This window comes from Protopterus annectens, chromosome 3.part1, assembly GCF_019279795.1.
Source record: "Protopterus annectens isolate FY-2018-M chromosome 3.part1, PAN1.0, whole genome shotgun sequence".
Lineage (NCBI taxonomy): Eukaryota > Metazoa > Chordata > Ceratodontiformes > Protopteridae > Protopterus > Protopterus annectens.
In genome coordinates, this window is record NC_056732.1 from 1706547117 (window position 1) to 1706570831 (window position 23715).

The 23715-nt window shown below is 39.6% G+C and overlaps 1 protein-coding gene across 1 annotated transcript in view; it reads left to right on the plus strand.

Moving 5' to 3' along the window:
- Window positions 1-263: 263 nt before the first annotated feature.
- The window catches only part of GRINA (glutamate ionotropic receptor NMDA type subunit associated protein 1), a gene marked incomplete in the record, with an annotated part of 1506806 nt that continues 1483354 nt past the window's right edge, over window positions 264-23715 (plus strand). Inside the window, 1 exon segment of the mRNA XM_044067718.1 lies at window positions 264-415.

A 23715-nucleotide genomic window follows, 5' to 3' on the forward strand; every position in this document is an offset into this window, starting at 1 on the left:
AAATAGGCAATGATTTTTATCGTGGAAAATATCGGCCAAAATTAATAGTTTATAAAGAGAATACATCCTTAGGAAAACTAATTTATCGACCGGGAAAATAAACGTCCGGGCGTCGAGGGATCAGTACATTCCAAACACTCTAAAGGTATCTGGTTGAGTTACTAAACCGGAATATCAGTTGTTTGTATTACACCCTCACAGTCTTCAAAACCGAGGTAAAATAACCCTTCCCTTCTAGCCGGTGTTTTTCTACCAACGTCGGGGGCGGTGTGACGTCAAAGCGCGTGTCATGGTGCAGTCTGATTATCTGTAGACGAAGGGTTTTTTTTGGTCTTGTAACTAAGGGGTGGACAGGCCGACATTTCAGGAAATAAGTATCGTTGAGAGTAAAACATAGTTACTTGGGTGTAAGACGGTAAGTGCTCACGCTGCTGCTGCTGAGGGATAAATTATAGATGTTTGGAATTCGTTGGGTATATTATTAATACGCTAGTGTAAGCCTGGTGAGACAGACTAGTCATTTATCCGGTTGTTGGCCGTGAGAGTACTATATAAGCAGTAGAGTAGCGGTACCGGTTTCATTTAGTGATGATGATAAGCTGTCATCTGACGAGTGTTATTGGGCAAGCTGATATAGCAGTGCAGTTTATTCCCTTTAAACATAAGTTAGGTAATGACGCTCCACGACGTTTTATGTTAGATGTTTACATAACTAGTCCATGTTGAATTGTGTTGTTTTGCAACCAGATACAGTTCATTTGATAATCACTGTTATTTTTCTTTCTCATGACAATCGTGAGCATTGGTTGGGCACTTGCAGAAAGTGGAGAGTTAGGGGATTGAACGTGTGTCCTCTTGATGGAGAGATGCTTCTTTTCTTTTCCTGAATGCTATTGATAATGTGTTTGAAGTGGCGCTGTACTCCACAACTTTGCGAGATGTGATACTTTCCAGAGGAGTTTACTGTCAACAAAGATTAACAGTAGAGGACTGTTTATTCCTACCTTTAAACTGTGAACAGTATTTAATGTATAATTTAGTTTACAAAACAGTGTTTAGTATAATGTAAAACATCAGGCTGTTGATTTTAAATGTTTTGCTGTTATTGTGTTTTATTGTTTTTTTATCTACGTATAATAAACGGCTGATGTACTGTCTTGACAAGACCAACAGCCAGTTTAGGTAATTTTCAGGTTGTGGGACTTCCGAGGAAGTTATATTAAGAAAGGGGTTGCAGAGGGTCCTGCATATGGGATGGGGGGGGGGGGGGTCTCCACCACTTAACCTAAGGCTACAGTTTTCTTTTTTTTTTTTTACGTGTCACAAAGCCCAGATACCCAGGCGAGTTATGCCTGTGGGGTACAATACTCTAAAGACTGATAATGATAGAAATATAGTTACATTTTTACAGGTGGTCCCAGAAAAATAGAAGACTCAGTGGGAGCCGTATGTTTAAGGACTATTTACATTTATAAGTGGATTGAGTGAAATACAGTAGGTAGTTCTATCTGTTATCCTAACTGATTAGGTTTCCTTAGAATGTTTAAATGGCAGTAGGTTCAGTAGGCATTCTGTGGTAGCATATTGAAGTTTTCATTTCTGTAGACCTTGTAATAGGCACCTTGTGCTGATAAATGATTAGCTTTAGATTTTTTTTTTTTAAATATTTCATCAAGTCAAACTGTTACTCTTTGAACAACTGCAATAGTGAAGTTTCTTGACTAGTAATTTCAGTTTTTGTTTGGTCTTTTTGACTGTGTTTGTAAACCTAATTAGCAATGTATTTTCAGTTTTAAATTATGTCTAACCTTATGTTTTTAAATTCAGTATCCTGCTTGGCAACTGCTCACTAAACTCTGTAACTGCATTAAGATTTCTTACACTGTTAGTCTTTAATCTTCTCCGCTAACCTCTCGCTGTATCCCATATAACAATTGCTGGATCTTTTTTTCTCGGATCTCCCTTAAATCTGTCAGCGAGCGGTGCTGTAGTGCAGCTGCCTTACAGTACTTATTTCTCCAGTTCATTTGTTGGTTGGTGTGTCTTCTGTGCAGAGTCTTGTGCCTGTACTGAACTGACTTAATTTTTTGCAGGGTGCTTCCTCCCATTTCACAAAAATGTGTTGTTAAGTAAATTAGCAATATTCCAAATTGTCTAATGTTGTGCACGCCATCCACATGACTTGCGATAAACTGGCATACTATTAAGGGCATTCACTGGATGCAAGGCAAAGAAACTTGTAAGGATAGGCTGTGGTTCCTCTGCAACCCTGAGTTTGGTTAATCTGTTAACTGATTCATTCGTTTGTTGATGAATCAATGCTGTTGCCTCCTTGATTGTGACTACACATGTTTATCAAGTTAATATTTTGCCAGCTCTAGGTATCTACTTGTTCCTTCTTGTTGTCTGTGCTTTAAACCAAATAACGCAATACTGATAAAGATCCAAACCAGATAAACATAAAGTCCACAAGCTTAGAGAAAGAGGAGGCGATCAGAAATAATTGTTAATGAAGCAAAACTGTATTCGGATAAACAATAAAAATGAAATCAAGCGCTTTCGCCTGGATAAATACCAGGCTTTTTCATTGACAATTATTTCTGATCGGCTCCTCTTTCTCTAAGCTTGAGGACTTTATCTTTGTTTGTGCTTTAAAGTTATCAGGTTGTTTATACTGTTTACATACATTTTAGAAATGAGATTTAGATGTTATATGTGTGACGTATCTAAGAGTTGGAAAATATTGTATCTATGTCGAGTACTTTAACTGTATGTCTATTAATGCTGTCAAGCATGATGATGTTTTTCTGCAAGTTATTTGTCATTGAATGATGATGTGTGTTTATAGGGAACTCCTCCAGTGATGTCATGCTTTTTGGGTCATGAGTGGAATGTGTCTCTTGTTCATAGGTAGGTACTAGGCTATTGGCCCTAGGGCCTATATAAGCCTAGCCAAAGGTACCCTGGCTTTCTCCACCCAAGAACATTATTTTCCTGCGCCACTGTCGAGCAGAGCCACAGAAGTGATCCCTGGGGTGAATTTCGTATCTCCCATCCAATCATCAAGATTTTTCTTGAACAGTGCTAATGAGGAGCTTTGTTTGATATAGATAGGTAGTTTGTTCCAGAGTATGGGAAGTCTCTGGGACAGGAATCTATCCCTCCAGCATGTTCTGTTTATTGTGGTGATGAGGTTTAGGTCCCTAGAGCGTGTAGCTTGTAGGGTTTGGGATTTCTTTAAGTGGAGCATGTCTAAAAGCTCTGGGTTTCACATAACTTTGTGTGTTAGGCAGAGATCGCCTCTGAGTAGGCGATATGCAATGGAGTAAAGCTGCAGTTTTTTGAGACGGTCTGCATATGGCATTTCTTTGAGGCCGGTAATCCTCTTTGTGAGGTATTTCTGTGGCCTTTCCAGTTGTTGTAGATGTCTTGTGAGGTACATACCAAAAGGGGGATTGTACTCTACTCGTCACTCATTAGACCCATTATAGAGGGGAACAATGACCTTTTTTCCTGGATGAGAAACCTATTGTGATGAGGTATGCCACATAGAAGGATTTCCTGACTCCTGTGGCGATGTGATTATCAAAGGAGAGACTACTGTCCCCCTGTGTCCCAAGGTCTCTTATCACACTTTCGGTGTTAAGTAGACTACCACCTATGTGGTAGTTCATGGGTACTGAGTTTTTACCAAAAGGAATGACAATGCACTTTTTGGCATTGAGCTTGAGGCCATGGCTTTGACACCAGGCATCTGTCTCAGTGAGGCCCTTTTGTAGGATGTCCACATCGTTGGGAGTTTTGATTATGGCTCCTAGTTTGCAGTCATCTGCAAACTTCGTTAGCCAAAGACCTTCTGTGTTGGCCTGTACTTCAGAGAAGTAGATACCAAACAGGAGAGGACCCAGGACTAAACCCTGTGGTACTCCACTTGTCACTGGTTGAAGTCGGATTTGGAGTCTACTACTTTCACAGTGTGGGTTCTGTCAGTGAGCCAGCTGGCAACCCATCTTGTGACATATGGATTTATACCTAGTTTAGTGAGTTTATCTGTAATTCCAGAGTGGAAGATGGTGTCAAAAGCCTTGGCAAGATCTAGATAGGCTATGTGAACCACCTTACCCTTGTCTACGACTTTGGTGACTGCTTCAAAGAAGACATGATCTGCTCTTTAGAAACCCGAACTGGGTGGGGTCCAGAGTTTGGAGATTACCAATGTCTTTGTTTATAAGTTCCATGATTATACGTTCCATGGCCTTGCAGACCAGGCTCGTCAGGCTAATGGGGCAGTAGTTCCTGGGGTCCATGGTGGCTACCCCCTTGTGGAGTGGGATAACCGTTGCTGTGTGCCATTCAGCAGGCAGAAAGCCTGAGGTGAGGCTATGATTGAACATGGTACTTGGGTGGGGTGCCAGTTCATTCTGTAGTTCGTGTAGAAAGCAGCCTGGGATGTTGTCTGGTCCCATGGATGCTGTGTTCTTGGCTTTGGAGAGTGTGGTTTTTACCTGTGCAGCCGTGATTACAGGAACTTTGCATTCTTCCAGTATAGAGATAGGCTCTTTAGGAGGTGAGAGGGGGGTAAAGTTAGCACTGAAGTTGGGTCTGTATATTCAGTGCCATTGTGCTGTAACTCGGAGCAGATCTGAGTGTTGCCATTGAGATTCTTGACATAGCTATAGAATGCTTTGTGGTTGTCTGTAGAATCGGTGGCGATTTTTGTTTTCGTAGCTAGCTTTGGAGAATTTTATCAGGGTTCGCAGCTTCTTACTGAGGCTGACCAGGGAGCTCCTTCACTCATGGGATTTTACTCTCTTTTGCAACAGTTTCTTTCTTCTTTTGTACAGTTTGTTTATGGCAGGGGACCACCAGATTGGCTTCCTTTTTTTTGGAGGATAGCGTCTTGGTTCTGTTTGGGATAGCATGATCCATGCAGTCATGTAAGTGCTTATAAAGTGAAATTGTGTAGGATTCAGTAGTCGTAACTGTATTGTCCAACTGCATGGGTGTCATGAAGTTCACCACTTCTGTCTTAAGAAGCATGAAGTTGGCTTTGGAGACATTTTTTACCATGGTTTCCTTAATGGGGGGTGGGTGCATGATGTGGATATCTAGGGTAATTAGCTTATGGTCAGATCGGACCAATGAGGTGTCGACCTCAGTTGTGGAACACCGGTCACTCATTTTGGTAATGACTAGATCTAGGATATTGTTGCCCCTGGTGGTGGATAAGTTGATCCAGGGCTTTGGAGTTTATGAATTCCAGAAAGCGTTGAGCAAAAGAGTTGGTACATGAGTAGTTTTCCCAGTTAATGGTGGGGTAGTTGAAATCGCCTATTATTAGGGTGTTTGGTTGAACCCTAATATTTTTCAGTGCATCAAGAAAAGAAGAGTGGGAATCCTGGGGCATGGTGGGTGATCTGTAGCAAGCTACAATTTGGATTGCAGTTTTGCCCAGAGTTAGTTGCATTTGGATAACCTCGGCTGCATTATGCTGAGCAACTAGCCTGGAGGTGTGGATATCCTTAATGAATGTGGACACACCTCTGCCTTTGGTGTTCCGGTCCAGGTTACATGACCGAAATGTGTGGTATGAGTTTTAGCCTGGTAGTGCAGGGGTGCTCTCTGGAACATTGAACCAGGTCTCAGTCACTGCACAGATATCGATGTTCTTCATTTTAAGGAGTGCCTCGAGTGAGTGCATTTTGAGATTTAGACTTGTAGCATCACCCTCAGTTTTTGCTTGCCTGTTCTGTTATGGTGGTGAATTTGTAATTTGAACCTTGCCTAAAAAAGGCACTATAGGGGCGGCAAGAACCTTAGCCAGTATCTGGAATCCCAGGGGTGACAGGTGCAGGCCATCTCTGTCAAAGCATCCTGCTCTCTCAACCATGTCATTTCAGGCGGACAGATACTGTATCCCTTTAGAATGGCACCAGAAGCTTAGCCAATTGTTGAAGTTGAGCATTTTGTCCTTGTACTGCGGTATCCTTCTGGGTGATGGCAGAATGCTACTCAGGGCTAGTGTCCTACCTGCCTGGGCTACAAGATCGGAGAGCTCCTCCATGTCTCTTTTCATATAGTCCAGGGAGGTATATCTCAGGTCATTCACACCAACATGGACAATGACAGAGTCATATTTGTACTTGTTGTGGAGTGACCTGAATGTGTGGGTTATGTGGCGGATCTTGGCACCCAACAGGCAGCTGACAGTAACCTTCTCCTTGTTTAGCCTGGTGAGTGGGACATCAGTGTGCCTGACTATAGGATCACCATAAACTAAATTTCCCATACCTAATTACTTCTAAAATGTTATTCACATTACCACCTTTTTTTCTTTTCAAATCACAATTAAAGTGCCGTACAGTTGTATTATGTAGTCCTGAAATTTTTAAAAACTTATTTACTTGTGACATATGTATAAAGTGCAATAATGCTATGTACTCTAAAATTGTTACTGTATCCCTTGTGACTAATGTTCCATCTAATATTTTGTCTGTACATAAAACATACCTATACAAATCTCTCTTCCTAAATTCCACACTACATTATCTCTCCATATTGTTTGTACTCTCATCCCTATTTAAGTCTTGTATATTCAAGATAATCATATCTGTGTCAATTATTATTTCTCAGTCATTTCTTTCTTATTTATCTTTACTGTTTTTTTTTCCTTTAATATTGGTCCCTATACATTTTCATTTCCTTTCTCTTAACCATCTTGCCAAGGGATTTTTTTATTTTCCTTCACTAAATTGTATTGCACACTTTTATTATCATTTATTTCTGAAACTTTGTCTTGTTCTTTATTGTGGTAGATAGCGTTATTGCCCCACAGCAAGAGTTTCCCCAATTCGGTTCTGTGCTGGGGTACCTTCTCTGCAGAGTCTGCATGTCGTCCTTGTGTTTGTGTGGCTTTCCTCCAGGTGATCTGGTTTCCTTCCACATTTCAAAGACATGCAGTAGGTGGAATGGACATACTAAATTGCCCATAGGTGTATGTGCATCCAAGTGTATGGTGTGGATAAACGACTACGGCAGGGCTAGCCATCTAGCGGTGTAAATATTGGCTTTAGATGATTGTTACTGTTGAAGTGACACTCAACTCCATGTGCAAGAAATGGAAAAAAGGGGTTGTGGATGGATGGATGTATTATTTATTCCTTTAATTTAATGCAGTCAGACATCTGACTTGCACACAGTCAATACAAAGTGGTTATAACTGCTGACTATGAGGAAGCTGTCTATTAAATGAAAAAAAAAAAAAAGACCGATCCTTCTGTCGTTTGCTCAAGGTAAACTGTCAGTCTGTTTTTGCAGCAGTAGTTTTGTGTTAATTAAGCTGGAATATTTTACAGTGCTACCTTGTTTGTGCAACAGAACTGAAATTACTGTGGCCATTATTTTTGTTACAGCTAAGACATCTGGAATGTATACAGTCAACCGTGTGTCTATAATTGTTGGATACTGGGGATGTCTGTGGATAAAAATGACACTGCTGTTTTCTAACAGTCTATTTATTTGACCTTGCAGCACTGCTTTGTGTATGTATGAGGCAAGTTGGAATACTTTACAGTGGCCAATGCTTGTGTTAAAGTTGGTATGCCTTGAAGTGACCTGGTCCATATTAATCCATCGAAGGATCGGATCATTGAACTGTTCTGACTGAGATCGCATTACGGTAGGGCATAGAAAATTTGCCTTTTCCCCACTGTAGTGTAATCTCGGAGTTGGTATATATAATTAGCTGGAGGTGAGAGGGGTTCATTGAATTGATATAGACCCAAGTGACCATAGCAGTGGCACAACAGGTAGCACACTCATCTTTTTGTGAAGAAGGCTGTTGGTTCTATTCCCACATCAGGAAGATGAATTGCTGGCACTGAAGTGCAGCATAGGTTGAGTGTTGCACTCCTGAGTGTGTTGCCCTTCAGATAAGATGTTAAACCAAAAGAATAGAGGAAGTTCCTTGATGCCCTGGCCAAATTTCCTCGAGTAGTATAAATGCCACCTCAGGACTCCCTGGAGAGGCCATTAACCTTGTCAAAAAAGCATAAATAAAAAAATGTTTGTTGTTTAAACATGTTACTGTTAATATTTTCTTTTTAAAATCACAATCTGAAAGGGTTTGCCATTTGCTGGGTATAGCAGCTACCTGTTGATGAAAATAACTGACAGTACTGCAGATCAGGTTAAACTGTTATTTATCTTGATTTGCAGGAATAGTATGCAATTCTGTTAATCAAGTTGGAATACTTTACTGTGGCCTTCTTAAAAAAAACTGGCAGTTTTTGGAGTACACAATAAGTGTTGACTATAACTGAGAGATGTTGAGGCTTGCTATTCTTAACCTTTTTCTATTTAGTTGTAGTTGGGCAGAAAGTGATCCATCTTAGTAGTGGTCAAACAGTATTTTGTATTTCTTGAAATCTGTGTAAAATGAACACTTCTGTGGCTTATGCGCTTGTATGTGGGGAGGGGTGTTGCAGTATATTTGAGTAACAAGGTGGTCATAATTTCTCTCACTTTCCTTCACAGACCTCATTGTAAACAGTAAGAGACCATCTTTGATGGTCTGGTCAGAATATATGTGTAAGTAACTAGCCTTTGGTATGATGGGTATCATTACATTTCACAGAGCTTGGCTCTCTAGTTGAACTCTTGGCTGTGAATCCTTTTATGTGGAGTCTGCATGTCCTCCTCCTTGTGTGTTTTATCCAGGGTCAGTGGTTTTCTCTAGCACTGAAAAGACATGCTGCTGATTTAATTTGCATTATTACAGTATGTGTGCGCATGTGTGTATACATTTTATGATTGACAGTGGCAGTATATGTTTACATGTGTGAAAAATGTGTTTCTTCTGTGAAAACCAAGAGTACCAGGGAAACATGCATAACTCTTGGCTAATAGAAAAAAGAAAAATAAAGGTTAAAACAAATTACCTTTCAAAATAAGATGCATCAAAGAACATTTAAACCCTCAGAGCTTTGGGGGACCTGGCCCCCAAACCACTGCCTATACAAGTAATTACGTAGCCTTTTGTCACTCAAGACATAGACGTAGTCATAGACATATACATTAACAGTACAGAAGCTTAACCATATTAATATTTAAATGTTTTCCATTGATTTACATTGTACATGACACACAAAGTATCTTTTCCTTCTAACTACAATTAGTCCAACATTACATACATTGCTGAATTCCTGCCTTCCCTTAAACCTCACTGTTCCTCCTCCTGAATATTATTCTGTATGTATAGGTTCATAGGTTTAAACCTAAGGTACAAACCACCAGGGTCTTTACAAGCCTAGCCATGCAACCCAACCCAGTTTAGTCAGAGTTCCTTGGATGGCTGTATGGTGGTGTATGTTAGTGAAGAGGTAGCTTAACACCTTTATTGTATTATTACTTGTGACCTAGGCAAATTACATTTATATAAAAGCAATCAAACTGTATTAACAAGTTCACATTTACAAACATTAAACTTCACGTATATTGCTATGTATTATATAACCAAAGCAACATTACATAAATTATTGAATTCCTGCCTTTTTTAATCAAGAAACATCTTTTTTAAAACATTGCTTAAAATAAGCAATCGTACATTTATATTAATGAAAACAATCCACACTGACACCATCCTAGTTGCAAGCCTTTTACCTCTCAAACCATACTGACACACTCCCAGTTGCAAACATTGTACATCACTTATAATCTACTAAATAATGTTTCAGTCAAACATCACATCGCTCTTTTAAGTCCTGCCTTCTTTTAAACCTCATTCTTCCTGTCTCTGTATTGTTCCTAGAATTCCCATTTTTTCCTATGTAGTTTGCTCCTACCTTTCTCTAAAGATCTCAATTTCTGTTGTTTTGTCTCTGTTACTATATTCATGACTTGTAGTATAGTTGGCTTAGATTTTGATTTCCATTTTCTAGTAACTGATTTTTTGGCAGCCACCATAATTAGACTCCTCAAAGCCTTACCATGTCTAGGCAGTTCAGATTCTGTATTATAGCTTAGAAAAATCACCTGTCTCGTCACACCAATTTGCCAACCCAGCATCTCCAACAATGCATCCTGTAGGGAATCCTTAAAGTCGCCAACTCACTTCACTGCCAGAAAATGTGTTCCCGGTTACCTCTTTCTTCCCCATCATGCCTCCAACATTTGGTGTCTACCTGAGGAAAAATGCTCTGGAGTCTATTTGGGGTATAAAATATCTCTGTAAACATTTCCAAGCAAAAATCCTATTTTTTTAGATTGTGTTGCATATTTGGGAGACGTACATATACCCCCCCCCCATGTTTCTTTCTGAATTGCTTATCCAGTCTCTCTTCCCAATCTTTTCTAACTGCCTCTGATTTGATTCTTATAGTTATCATGCAATATTTTATATACTGTACCAATTATTCCTTTTTGTTTTAATGACATGTACTGTTCTAGATTCTTCTAAACTGTACCAATGCTGGTCTTTCATTTAGCACCCGCCTATTTCTCTTTGCTTTCCCTATCGAGGACTGATTTCAGAGTACAGGCAATCTCTAACCCGCAGTCCAAATAAATTATTGGCGTCTTCCAATTGTTTCATCTTTGTCTCTGTCTGTCTCTTTCTCTGTCTGTCTCTTTCTCTGTCTGTCTCTTTCTCTGTCTGTCTCTTTCTCTGTCTGTCTCTTTCTCTGTCTGTCTCTTTGTCTGTCTCTTTCTCTGTCTGTCTCTTTCTCTGTCTCTCTGTCTCTCTCTGTCTCTCTGTCTCTGTCTCTCTGTCTCTGTCTGTCTGTCTGTCTCTGTCTGTCTGTCTCTGTCTGTCTGTCTCTGTCTGTCTGTCTGTCTCTGTCTGTCTGTCTGTCTGTCTGTCTCTCTCTCTCTCGTTATTTGCTCCCAATACCTTGGTTCCTTTGCCAGTTTTATTCAATAAATTCCACCCCCTCTTGCCTGTTGTCTGTATCCCTAATTGCAGTCATCTCTATTGGCAGAATTTCCTTTCTCCATTCCTGTGTTGGCTTAGTTCTTGGGATACTTTCTGATACTTTAACAGTAATCATACATAATATATTATATCTATATTCTGTTTAAAGGTGTGCATTCAAAATCCCAGTCTCTCCTTGTTTCTTGAGCTTCCCCCTGTTTCATTACCATCATCATCCCTTTCCACTTTGAATTATAGTTTTCTGCTTGTGCTATTTATAGGAGCCTTAACTGTTTAGCTCTGAAATACCCTTTTAAACTGGGTAATCCCAATCCACCCTGTTCTACTGGAAGAATTGGCTCATCCCACTTGACTCTTGCCATCTTCTCTTCCCAGATAACGTCCTTAAGCTCTTTATTGATTGCTATACAAAACTTCTCCTCTGGTTGATAAAAATATGCCTGATGTATGTATTAATACTAATGAGACTAAAAACATTTTAATTGCTTGTATCATTCTATCCACATTACAAAGCTTCCATTTTCTCAATTTTGTATTATCTTTGTTTAGTCTGTTCTCACATCTTACCTGCCACACCAGAATCATTTTTAATCCATACTCCTAAATACTTCATTGTTATATGTACCCATAAATATGGATATTGCTGAACCAATTCCTATGTGGCTGCATAATTTACTGCTATTGCCTTTGTTTTAACTTCATTAATTTTGTATCCCAAAAATATTTGTAACTGTTTTCAGAATGTTCCACAACACTGTAATTTCTCTTTCTGGTTTTGTCTGGTATAAAATTATCATCTGCAAATAGATCCTGTTTTTCTTGACTGCCATACAATTATATCCTTGAATTTCATGACTGCCATACCAGTTGTATCTTTGAATTTCTGAGTCTGTTATTTTCTTTGCCAGTGGTTCTAAATATAATGCAAATAATAAAGGGGAAAGACACCTGGTTCCTCTCCCCAAGCAGAAATTATCAGAGAGGACCCCACTCACTTTAAGTTTAACCTCCGATCTCTCGTATATCCTCCTAATCAACCTTGTAATTTTTTCAGGAAATGCAAATGCTTTCATTACCTTTCTCATAAAGTCCCAGCTTACTCTGTCAAATGTTTTCTCTGCATGAAGACCCACCAACAACAATGATATTTTCTTACTTTTGCTTCTGTCTGGATCATCAATGTTCTGTTAATATGTTTGAGAGATAGCCAAGGGTTATGGGGGGGGGGAGGCATCTTAGTTGGGGATTAATTTATTTAATGTTTACCTTTTGTCTGTCAGACACATGTATGCCTGGCTTGGGGTGCATTTGCATTTTTCTCTCCAGTGATCAAGGTTCTTTTTGAATACGGTAAAGGATGAACATAGGTGGGAAGTTTATTCCATAGTGCTGTGATCCTTTGAGACACATCAGTCCCTCTAGCAGGTTCTGTTTATATCACAAAGTTCAGTTCCTTGGATCTAGTGTTGCAGGTGTGCAAGAGTTCTGTCAGAGCTGGATCTGTGTATGCTTGCATGCTAGGCATAGATTGCCTCTTGGTAATCTGTTGGAGACTTTGTATTGAGGTACGACTTTAAGGCGATCTGTGCATAACAGGGTATTTATAACCTGAATTCTCCGTGTTCCAACTGTTGCAAGGGGGCGTGGAACTTTATGATGGGTCTGATAAGGACTGAGTAGAGTGGTTACTATTAATTCCTTGGAACTGGATGCCGTACCCTTGCTTATGAGTTTGGTGACCATAGAATGATTTTCTTCCAATCCTTGCTACATGTTGCTCGAATGTCAAATGTCAGATTATTTATTTTATTATTTATTTTACATTTGTTGACCGGGAAAAAATCCGACTGGATACATGTCCATTTTCAGCGGAGGCCCGGGGAGAAAAGCTCCACATTTAAGTTAGTTTATATACAAGAGATTAAGATGGCACATAGCAATACAATCGGTTATGATCCAAATCTGGAGAGGAGCAAAATCAGTTAATAAAGTCATACATTGGTTATACTAAGTACAAAGAGAATGAATATGGAGCATAACAATACACTTGATTATATAAAACACGAGAGGACCGCAAAATCAGGTCATATAGTCGGACAGTGCAGAAGCAGTACAGAAAGTTAACATTTTTCGATTGGCCCCTTAGAGAGGTAAAAGGAAAAAAGGTGATTGGATGAAGAGATAGTAGGAAGTAGAGTACCCTCAGGAGAAGGTAGGGAGGAGAGAAATATTTAAGACAGCTATATAGAAGGGGGTTTAGTCTGGGTGTGAGCATTGGCATAGCCAGTGGGACTTGAAATACTGGAATAGACTTTTCTTAAAGTTGTGTAAGGAGGTGATGGTGGTGATACTAGATGGAAGGGTGTTCCATATTTTGGCAGTGACATTGGTGAATATAGCATCCCCTCCTGAGTTATTGGATTTTACTTTTTGAATAAGGGGTAAGTTAGAGGAACGTAGTCTGTTTAGATTAGTATATGGTATGACTAGGTTATTTAGTGCTGGAGTTTTATCCGGATATTTTAGTATTTTAAATGCTTTGATGAGTTGGGATTGTTGTAGGAGGTTTGGAAGTTCTATCCATCCCAGGTGTTTTAGGTTTTTACAGTGGTGGGTTCTATATGGCATAGCCGTAGCAAATCTGGCTATGTGATTATAAGAACATGAGAGTTTGTTCAGCTCGGTTTTATTAAGCTTGTTGAGCACAGGGGATGCATAGAGAAGTGTAGAGAGCAAGTGCGTGCGCGCAATGGTCACTTTTGTTATGGGCGTGAGAAAGGATTTGATTCTATATAGTGATCCTAATTTCTTATTCACTGTTTTAATGGTGAGATTAATATGGGTATTAAACTTGAGTTTATTATCAATGGTCACACCTAATAGTTTGGTATGGGGATCTGGAGTAATAATTGTCCCGTTGTTTGATTGAATGGTGAAGGTAGTGTTGGGAAGTTTATGGGTTGGATGAAAGAGTAGTAATTTTGTCTTATTTGGATTAAGGATTAGCTGACGTCCTGCTAGCCATTTTTCAATATCTGTAAAGCAGGCTTGGGTTTTAGCTAGAAGTTTAACTGTAGATGTATCCGAACATACTAGCGTCGAATCATCGGCATACTGTATACATGTTGCCTCGGGGATGGTTTTATGTAGGTCATTGATGAAGACTGAAAAAAGAAGTGGTCCTAGTATGGATCCTTGTGGAACTCCAATGGTATTCGGTAGGAGATTAGAAAGTTTATTGTGCCAGAGAACTGCTTGTTTCCTACCTGAGAGATAGGCTTGGAACCAGCCCAACGTTAGGTTGTCCAAGTTGAGATTCTGTAGAGTATTGTGAAGTAGCTGGTGGTTGACCATGTCAAATGCTTTTGAGAGGTCTAGAAAGAGAGCAGATGATATTTTTTTGTTGTTGCGGTTTTGATTTATTGTATCCGTAAAGGAGAGCAGGGCAGTCGTTGTGCTGTGGCTAGGACGGAAACCATGTTGAGAACTGGTCAGTAGTTTGTTCTGGGTAAGATAGTGAAGTATTTGCTTGTGTATGCATTTTTCCATGACTTTGGCCAGAGGGGACATTATAGCTATTGTAGTTTGACAATTCAGTGGATGAACCACCCTTATGTAGTGGGATGACGTGGGATATTTTCCAAATTGAGGGTATATTAGATTCCTTGATGGTACGATTAATTAGTATGGTTATGGGGTAAGCTATGACATCAGCGGCTAATTGTAAATATTCGGCTGGGAGTTGGTCTGCAGCGAGAGTAGTAGGTTTTAGTTTTTGTAGTAAGGCTCTTATTTTGGAAGTGGTGACAGGTTGTAGATTAAAAGTAGATGTGGTTTCAGGGATGCTTTTGGTTATAGGGCAGCAGGTGGCAGGTAGTTGGTTGGCTAAGGTTTGGATAGTATCTGTAAAAAAAGAGTTAAAAGTATTGGCTACCTCTATTGGTGTTTTATCAAATTCCTTTTCTGGGGTAGGAGTGGAGGATTTGCCTGGGCGAAGAAGGTTGTTGAGACCAGCCCAGAATTTTTGAGGATTGTCGTGATATTTATTTTGTAGTTGGGAGTAGTAGTTTTTATCAGCTAGTATGGATTTTTTAGTTGCATTTCTTTCCTGCTGGAATTTTATCCGATCTAGGGGTAGTTTGGTTGAGCGCCATTTTTCCCATGTTTTATTTCTGATTTTGATTTTGGATTTAGTTTCTTTTGTGAGCCAGGGTGCAGTATTAGTTTTAGTTTTAATTAATCTTTTAGGAGCGTGAATATCAAGTATGGCTAAGAAGGTAGTATTAAAAGTAGATACTGCTTCCTCTAGAGGGAGATGTATAAGATTAGTCCAGTTACAAGATTTGAGTTCAGTCAAAAACTTTAAAAGGTTGAACTGCTTCTTATTTCTAACTGACCTATACAAGGGGGTTTTGGAGAGTCCTGTTTTGTTTTTCCTGATCTATGTGATGAGGTGGTCACTAAGGTCATTTGGAGCGGTCCCGGACATGTATGTGTGGGGTGGGCAATTTATTAGGATCCAGTCTAGAATACTTTCTTTTTGGTCTGCATTACCAATTCTGGTGGAAGTGTTTATGATCTGGGAATATCCATAAAGGTTAATGTGGATAGGATTAGATTCTACAGAGCACAGGTTCCAGTCGATGTTGACATCACCCATGATTATGGTTTCTTGAGGGCAGTTTTTATTTAGCCAGTCTAGTATGTTTTCCAGTGTATCTACATTGTTCCCAGGAGGGATATACAATGTAATTAGATTTATGCTTTTTTCTTTATTTAGTTGTAGTTTTAAGGCAAGTATTTCGGCGTTGGAGATTTTTGTTCCCACATCCCTAACTATCAGTCAGGTCAATCATTAGTGTATTGTTCCCATAATTTCCATTTATTTCTATGTAATTTCCACCTTCCTTTTTCTACAGATCCCTCTTTCAGTTCTTTTGTCTCTCATATAACATCTGATACAACAAATATATGTGGTTTAGACTTTAACCTATTTTGCAGCCAACAGAATTAAACTTAAATAAAGTTTTACTGTTTGGGCAGTTCATATCCTGTGCCTTGGCTGAAAAGAATCATTCCTTAGTTAAAGCCATTTGTTCACCCGAAGTACTCTGTAGGGAACTTTTTAACATCTGTCATCTCATAATGGTTCCAAAACATATGTTCCCAGTTATCTCTTTCCCATCACATCTACAACATTTGCTATCTACCTGAGGAAAACCTATTTGAAACGTGCTTTTATAAGGTGATTTTGACCCAAATTTAATAGAGACCTCATCCTGTACCTCTACCCTGGGCTCCAGCTTGTCTGAGAACTGGCACTCCTACTACAATTTCCAAATCTTGCACATTTCATTGGAGTCTTCACTTTACAGTTCAGATTTGCATATTCCCGCCAGCTTGTATTCCCTTCCCACAGACTGACGTTTTGCTGCCAAATTTATTGATTTATGAAATTACTTGTCAAACAAATTAATTTACTGCCTTTTATTGAAAGTACACAGTAATGCCCAAAGTCACGTATGTTTAGTCATTTTTCCATGTAATGTCATAAACCTGCTATTAAAAGAATTTTTATTAACCTTCATGACTCAGATGCTCTGTGAGGTCGCAATCTACTCGTAACCTTGTGTATGGTGCCATCCTGAATACTTCACTAAAATCTAACAAGGCACTATCAGCAGCCCCTTTCTTGTCTACTGCCCTGGGTACCCAGCCAAAAACCTCTGCAAGTTTCGTTATTATTAATGTTTATATCATTAATCTATGCCATTTAAGGTCCCGTGTTTCACTGCCTTCCATTCTGTATACGGGTTATACATGAAATAATCTTTGGCTCAGAATTAAACCGCTAATTGGTTTTCAGCCCTCAGTTTTGGCCTTAGTCTAAAACAGATCACAGCTTTTTTTTTTATACCCAATACCAACATAAAACATACAAGTATATATGTGGGACCATGACTGCCTGAAAACAATTCTAAATGGAGTTTCATTTTTGAAATATTTCCTCAGGATTCCAGCAGAAATGGCTAAAGGATCTTTAAACCGAAAACAAGATTAGATTTCCTGTAATTCAAAAACGATAAACAGAGCAGCTCTGAACCTTAGTGTCTACCATAAAAAGTGTTTTGCAGGTGATACCAGTAACCTGTCCATAAAATTGCATGAAAATGTAAACCTTTTTGAAGACTTGAGCATTCATATACAGCAATATAAACAGATAAAATTAAGTTTGGGTCTATTGCAATTCATCGAAATTACACTTTAACGAACGGCATCTCATCGGAAATGCTGTTTATCGAATTCCGCTCGTGGGGGGCTTTGTCCCCCTACCCCCGACTAATTACATATACTAACTCCAAGATTGTATTACAGTGGGGAAAGGGCAAATTTCCCGATCCCCACTGTACTGCGATCTCTCAAAAAAAAAAAAAACAGTTCAAACAGCATGTTCGATGCAGTAACACCGAAAATGCAGTTTGAACTGATTTTTTGATGGAGTGATAGGGACCCAGTAAGTTTGGGGGTATTTCTTTTGAAAATGCCTAGTGCTGAAGAGGTTAATATTGCCGCATATTGTGAAGATTAAGTAGTAGAAGTCGTGTGTTTATAAGAATAATCCCAAACTGTGAACACGGATTGCATTTGTTTAAGATAATTCTACTGCCCTCAGATTCCTTATTATCTGGGGAGTTATTGATATATGTGGCCTTTGAAACAGGAAGTAAAGGCAGTTTACTGACTTAAGTGCTGCTTGGTACATCATATACATAGATCAGCAAGTTAAAAAAAATACTTAAAATGCACCACAGAGCATGTACAACCCACCATGGCTGTCACTCAAATTCCTCATGCAAATTTATCACAATTGTTTTGGACGGGGGCAAGCTCCAGTGGCCTTAGGGACGTGGGGATTCCTGTGCCTTCTTGATTTTGTAGCTGCATAATGCCCTGGTTACTCCATGTCAGTGTCCCAAGTTTTTTGCCAAGTAAGCAATATATATGGTTTGGAGCACTGCAGGTATAGTTTCTCAAGTGATGTAAAGAATTCTTGCAGATCTGTAAAATATTGACTCTTCTATACCTCACCAAGGGGAGTCGTTTGAATAAGGTATAAAAGACAAAATTCTAAGAAATATAGCAGGCAAATTGGTATTTCTCTTTAACCAGAAAAATTATGAAAATGTAGTAGCTTAAATTAGATACTTATTTGCATGACTACATTTCAGAGCATGAATGAACAGTGTTCATTTTAATTTATTGTAAAGAAAAATGTTTGGTTGTTGAAACTTAAGGTACTTGTGTATTATCGCAACAGCCTTATTTATTTTTTATTTTACATTTGTTGACCGGGCTAGTCCAACTGGATATATGTCCATTTTCAGCAGAGGCCCGGGGAAAAAAGCTCCACATGCAAGCATTTGTAAGAACAGGGTACAAATTAAGCATGTATATAATATATACATCAAAAATCATTAGATATTAACTACAAAACAGAACTTGAGAAATAGTGTGTTTTGTTAAGAGTTTCTTAAAGCTGAAAGTTGCGTGTACCTAGATACACAAGGAAAGCTAGTAATTTAAAGCAGAAAAGTTGAGAGTACGTAGATACCAAAGGTAAACTAGTCAGGGTTGCTACAGGGGCAGAGCCAGTGGGTTTTGAGGTGTGTTTTGAGTTGGGATTTGAAGTAGGGAAGAGAGGAGATTGCTGTGATATTGCGAGGAAGAGTGTTCCAGGTTTTTCCTACTGTGTTGGAGAACAAGGATTTGCCAGCTTTGTTATTGGGTTTACTAGTGGATATAAGTAGTTTGTCGGAGGAACGAAGGCTTTTAAGATTGCAGTAAGGAGTGATAAGTGAAGTGAGAATGGGAGTGTTTGTGGGTTTGTAAAGGATTTTTGTGGGCTAAGGAGATCTGGTGAAATAGAATTTGGTTTTGAAGTTCGAGCCATTATAGTTGCCTTAAGTTTTGGCAGTGATGTGTTTTAAAAGTAGAGTTAGTGGCAAATCTGGCAATATTGTTGTAGGCAGCAGACAGTTTGCTGAGGTTAGCTTTGGACACTGAAGTGTAGATAGGAGAGGCATACAGGAGAGTGGAAATAAGATGGGTCTGAGCAATGGAAGTTCTGGCAAGTGGAGTAAGGAATGGTTTAATTCTATAGAGGGAGCCTAGTTTTCTGTTTAACTAATTTTATAGTATTGTTGATGTGCGTGTCAAAGGTCAGATTGTTGTCTAGCTCAACTCCGAGGAGTTTGGTAGTTGGATCGGGTGATATGTTTGTGCCATTGTTTGATGTGAGACAGAAATTCAGTGGAGAGGATTTTCGGATTGGTGAGAAGAGTAATAATTTGTTTTTTTTTTTTGGGGGGGGTTCAAAATTAAGCATTGTTTGAGGAACCACATCTTTACGGTTTCAAAAGTCTTTTGGGTGAGAGAGTGCAGTACAGTGGGGGATGAGGCAGAACAGATTAAAGTAGAATCATCTGCATATTGTATACAGGTGGCAGGAGAAATATGAGTATGAAGATCATTCATAAAAATTGAAAAGAAGAGAGGGCCAAGAATTGAGCCTTGGCGAACTCCTAGAGTAATGGGGAGGTGGTTGCATAAGTTATTATGCCACCGCACAGCCTGTTGTCTGTTGTGCAGGTAAGAATGGAACCACTTAATTGAGCTTGTGTCTAGTGCAAATGATTTAAGTAAGTGTAACAGTATTTCATCGTAATCTGACTGTTGCACTGAAGCTATTGATAAACCGCAATGAACAGGTAGCAGGTAATGTAAGTTCTGAAATCTGTACCAATAAACACTTTAAAACACAAATGTAGCACATTTCCTTTCTAAAGCTGTTTTACACATAACAAAAGTGTTATCATACCCTTTACATGCAAGTCACGGTTGTATGTACTGTTTTGACCAGCCACAACCTAGCTTAGCAACTGAAGCCCAGCTTGATTATAAAACTCCACTAATTCTAAAAAAAAAAAGGGGGGGGAATTATCATGTTCTAATAAGATGTTTAAAGATAGTCTGTAAATGTTTTTTTGTTTTATCTTTGTTTCTATGGTTATGCTTTCAACATGCAAAGATGGCTTTCTGAACTCCTGTACGGTAATACTTAGACTTTTTGCTTGATTCTTCTCCCCCACCCCCCTTTTTTTTCCTACTCTCCAGAATTATGACCAGTGAAGTTAAGAAGTTTTGAGTCTTTGTGCCCTATGAGGGGCTGACACTGTTCAGGATTAGTTTACTGCTTTTAGCCTGCTGAGTGCCAGAACAGGTTCTGACACATTTGGAAGGCAGTTGCGATTTAATATCAAAGTACTAAACGTAACACATTGCATGTTAGATTGAATCATGATTTACTAGTTGTTCTCAAACCATAGAGTATGACAACAGGTTGTTAAATGCTGACATCCTCAACAGATTTCTAATATTGACTCCAGCTGGGTCTGTTTGTGCAGTGTGTAACTGGCCACATTTGGATTTTAACTTTTTTTTGGTAGATACTAAGGTTCAGAGCTGCTCTGTTTATTGCTTTTGAATTATAGGAAATCTAATTTTGTTTTTGGTTTAAAGATCCTCCAGCCATTTCTGCTGGAATCCTGAGGAAATATTTCAAAAATGAAACTCCATTTAGAATTGTTTTCAGGCAGTCATGGTCCCACATATATACTTGTATGTTTTATGTTGGTATTGGGTATAAAAAAAAAAGCTGTGATCTGTTTTAGACTAAGGCCTAAACTGAGGGCTGTAAACCAATTAGCGGTTTAATTCTGAGCCAAAGATTATTTCATGTATAACCTGTATACAGAATGGAAGGCAGTGAAACGTGAGACCTTAAATGGCATAGATTAATGATATAAACATTAATAATGATAACGAAACTTGCAGAGGTTTTTGGCTGGGTACCCAGGGCAGTAGACAAGAAAGGGACTGCTGATAGTGCCTTGTTAGATTTTAGTGAAGTATTCAGGATGGCACCATACACAAGGTTACCAGTAGATTAGACTAGAGTGTGCCTGAGAGTTTTACTGTGGATAAAACATACATTAAAAAAGATTTTTAAAGGGAGGTATCCGCGGTGGTATAGCGGTAGCGTTGTTGCCTCACAGCAAGAGGTTATCCTGTTCGCTTCTCTGCTGGAGTGCCTTCTGTGTGGAGTCTGCATGTCCTCCCACAGTCGAGTGGCCTCCGAAAGACATGCATGAATGGGCGTGCCTTCGCTGAAGGTTGGGTGCTGGGCTGGCAACTTGGCACCATAAAATTCTACTGCCAGTCATTAGTGGACCGGAGTTCCACTGTGGCGACCCCTTAACTGGGAAAAGCCGAAAAGACAAGCCACCACCACCGCAGGAATCCCTCTTTTCAGACTTTACTGATATTGTAAAAGATTTGGGAGAAAACCTGCTTTTTATTGATAACACATGGCAGCTAAAATTTAATGCAGATTAATGTATCTTGGAAGGGATAATCAATGAAGAGTACATAGTCAGAATGAAAGCATTAGCAACAAGGGGACTAAAAGACAACTTTGGGTACTTGTACCCAAGTCCGTAAAAGTAAGCAGATAATGTGGTAACTCTTCCAAAACATGCTTTTTTCAGCTTATCACTGGTAAAAACAAGAAAAAAAGTTGTGTTTAATCTTAGTAGATTGTTTAAGGTGTCCTAGAATCTTACATGTATTTCTGGAGACCTCATCTTTTACATAGATTTAGAAATGATTGAGGGAGATAAGTGGAGGAAAACAAAAATGGATTGTACCCAAAGTTATTTAAATAGGGAATAGAAGAGTTGAGTTTCCTATGTTCAGTCTTGAAGAAAGAAAGCAGAAGGGGAAATCGTCACAAGCATTTTGGCACCGCAAGGCAATACATAGATTACAAGTAAGGTCAAGGATACTGCATCAATGGGCCCAGACAGTATCCCAGGATGCCTTCTACATAGCATGAAACATGACCTATCAGGCTGTCTGGAATTTCTCTTTAACTGTAGCCTCCAAACAGGCTTTTTGCCTCATGAGTGGAGTACGCAAGAGTCCTCCATTTGCACAAAGTTGGACCATCTACAGACCATGGAAACTATACAGACCCTATACGTCTCACTAGTCGTCTATGAAAAATCCTTCCATGGCTTTACATACAAGTGATCAGTAGTGCTCAAGTTAACCTCCAGACACTGGACCCAACCCAGTTTGGTTTCGTCAAGGGCTGGTCATGCCTACTGAACATGGTGGACTTTTCTTGAGTAGGTCACCAAAGCAATGGATGAAGGCAAAATGGTTCACACTGCCTACATTGGCCTGGCCAAGTCATTTGACTCGGTACCCCATTTGGGTATTGTTGACAAACTCAGGAGGTGGATACAAACCCGTTTGCTACCCAGTGGATAGCCAACTGGCACACAGGACCTAGGAAGGTAGAATTGGGGAGTCCACCTCTACAAAGAGGTCTGTTACAGGTGGATTCCCTCAGGGATCAGTCTATGGACTGCTCCTTTTTGGCATTTACTTCTCTGAAGTTAAGGCCAATGTCGGTGGTGTCTGGCTGACTAAATTTACAGTTGATTGCAAATTGGGAGCTGTCATTAAATCCCACACTGACACAGACAGACAAGTGGTGTCAGAGCCATTCACTTAAACTAAATGCCAAGAAATGTGTAATAGTATCCTTCTGGAAGTCGTCCACTCCTGGTAACTGTCATATTGACAACACATCCATTAGAGTTGACTCTGTAGTCGGGGACCTAGGGAGACTCATAGACAGTAATCTAGCCATTGACCATCACATGTCTACATTAGTGAGGAAATCATTCTTTGTTGCACAACTTACAAACAAAGGTTTGTATGGCATCTAAGTCCATGGAAGCCATTGTTCACTGTATTCAGCATTCATCAGAGCTGTCATTGAGTACAGTGCCCCCTTTGGTATGTACCTTACCAGGCATATCCAACAATTAGAATGTCCTGTGTAAAAGAATACAGGGTGTAAGTAATCTGTCCTATACAGACCACCTCAAGGCGCCACCAATCCCTGTGTTCGGTCTCCTACAGGCTGTTGAGGGGAGATCTATGCCTGGCATACAGGGCAATGTCAGACCCCAGTCTGATGGACCTCCTGCATATCCACAAAACAAAGAACAGCAGAAGTACCTGTTCTAAAGACTAAACTTTGCCTGTGATATAAATAGGACCTGCAGGAGAGATGGGTATGTATCCCAGAAGACTACCCCATCTCTGGAACAGGCTCTCTGTCTGTGTGAAGAAGATTTCCTCACTAACTCGGTTCAAGTTTAACTTGGACAGTTGGATGGGGAACAGGAAATTCATGTCTAGTTTAACACAGACAACCTGTAAATGTTTCATGTCTCTGGCCCCTGCTTGTAAATGTTTCATCTCCCCAGCCCCTGCTTACATTTTTCAAGGGCATCAGAACTTGTCAGAAATTTGGGATGCATGGCTAGGCTTAAAAAGGCCCTTGTGGTTGCTAGCCTAGTAAACGCCTACGAACCATGTTTCAAACAAAATGTGCTCAAGAACTTGAGGACACCGTCTAAGAAGCTGAAGTGCTCAAGGAGATAAAACAAGTGGCCCCCTCCCTCCTACAGAAAATCGTTTGCATAGTTGAACAGCCTTCTTGAAGAGGTTGTAGGATCAAAATGTGTGATTAAGTTCAAAACTGTATTAGACAGACCTAAGATGGTTCCCAACAGCATTGTAGGGTAGAGGGAGAACTGCAGCTTACTTAGTATGAGTGGAAGAGGACAAATTAGGTGGCTCATGCA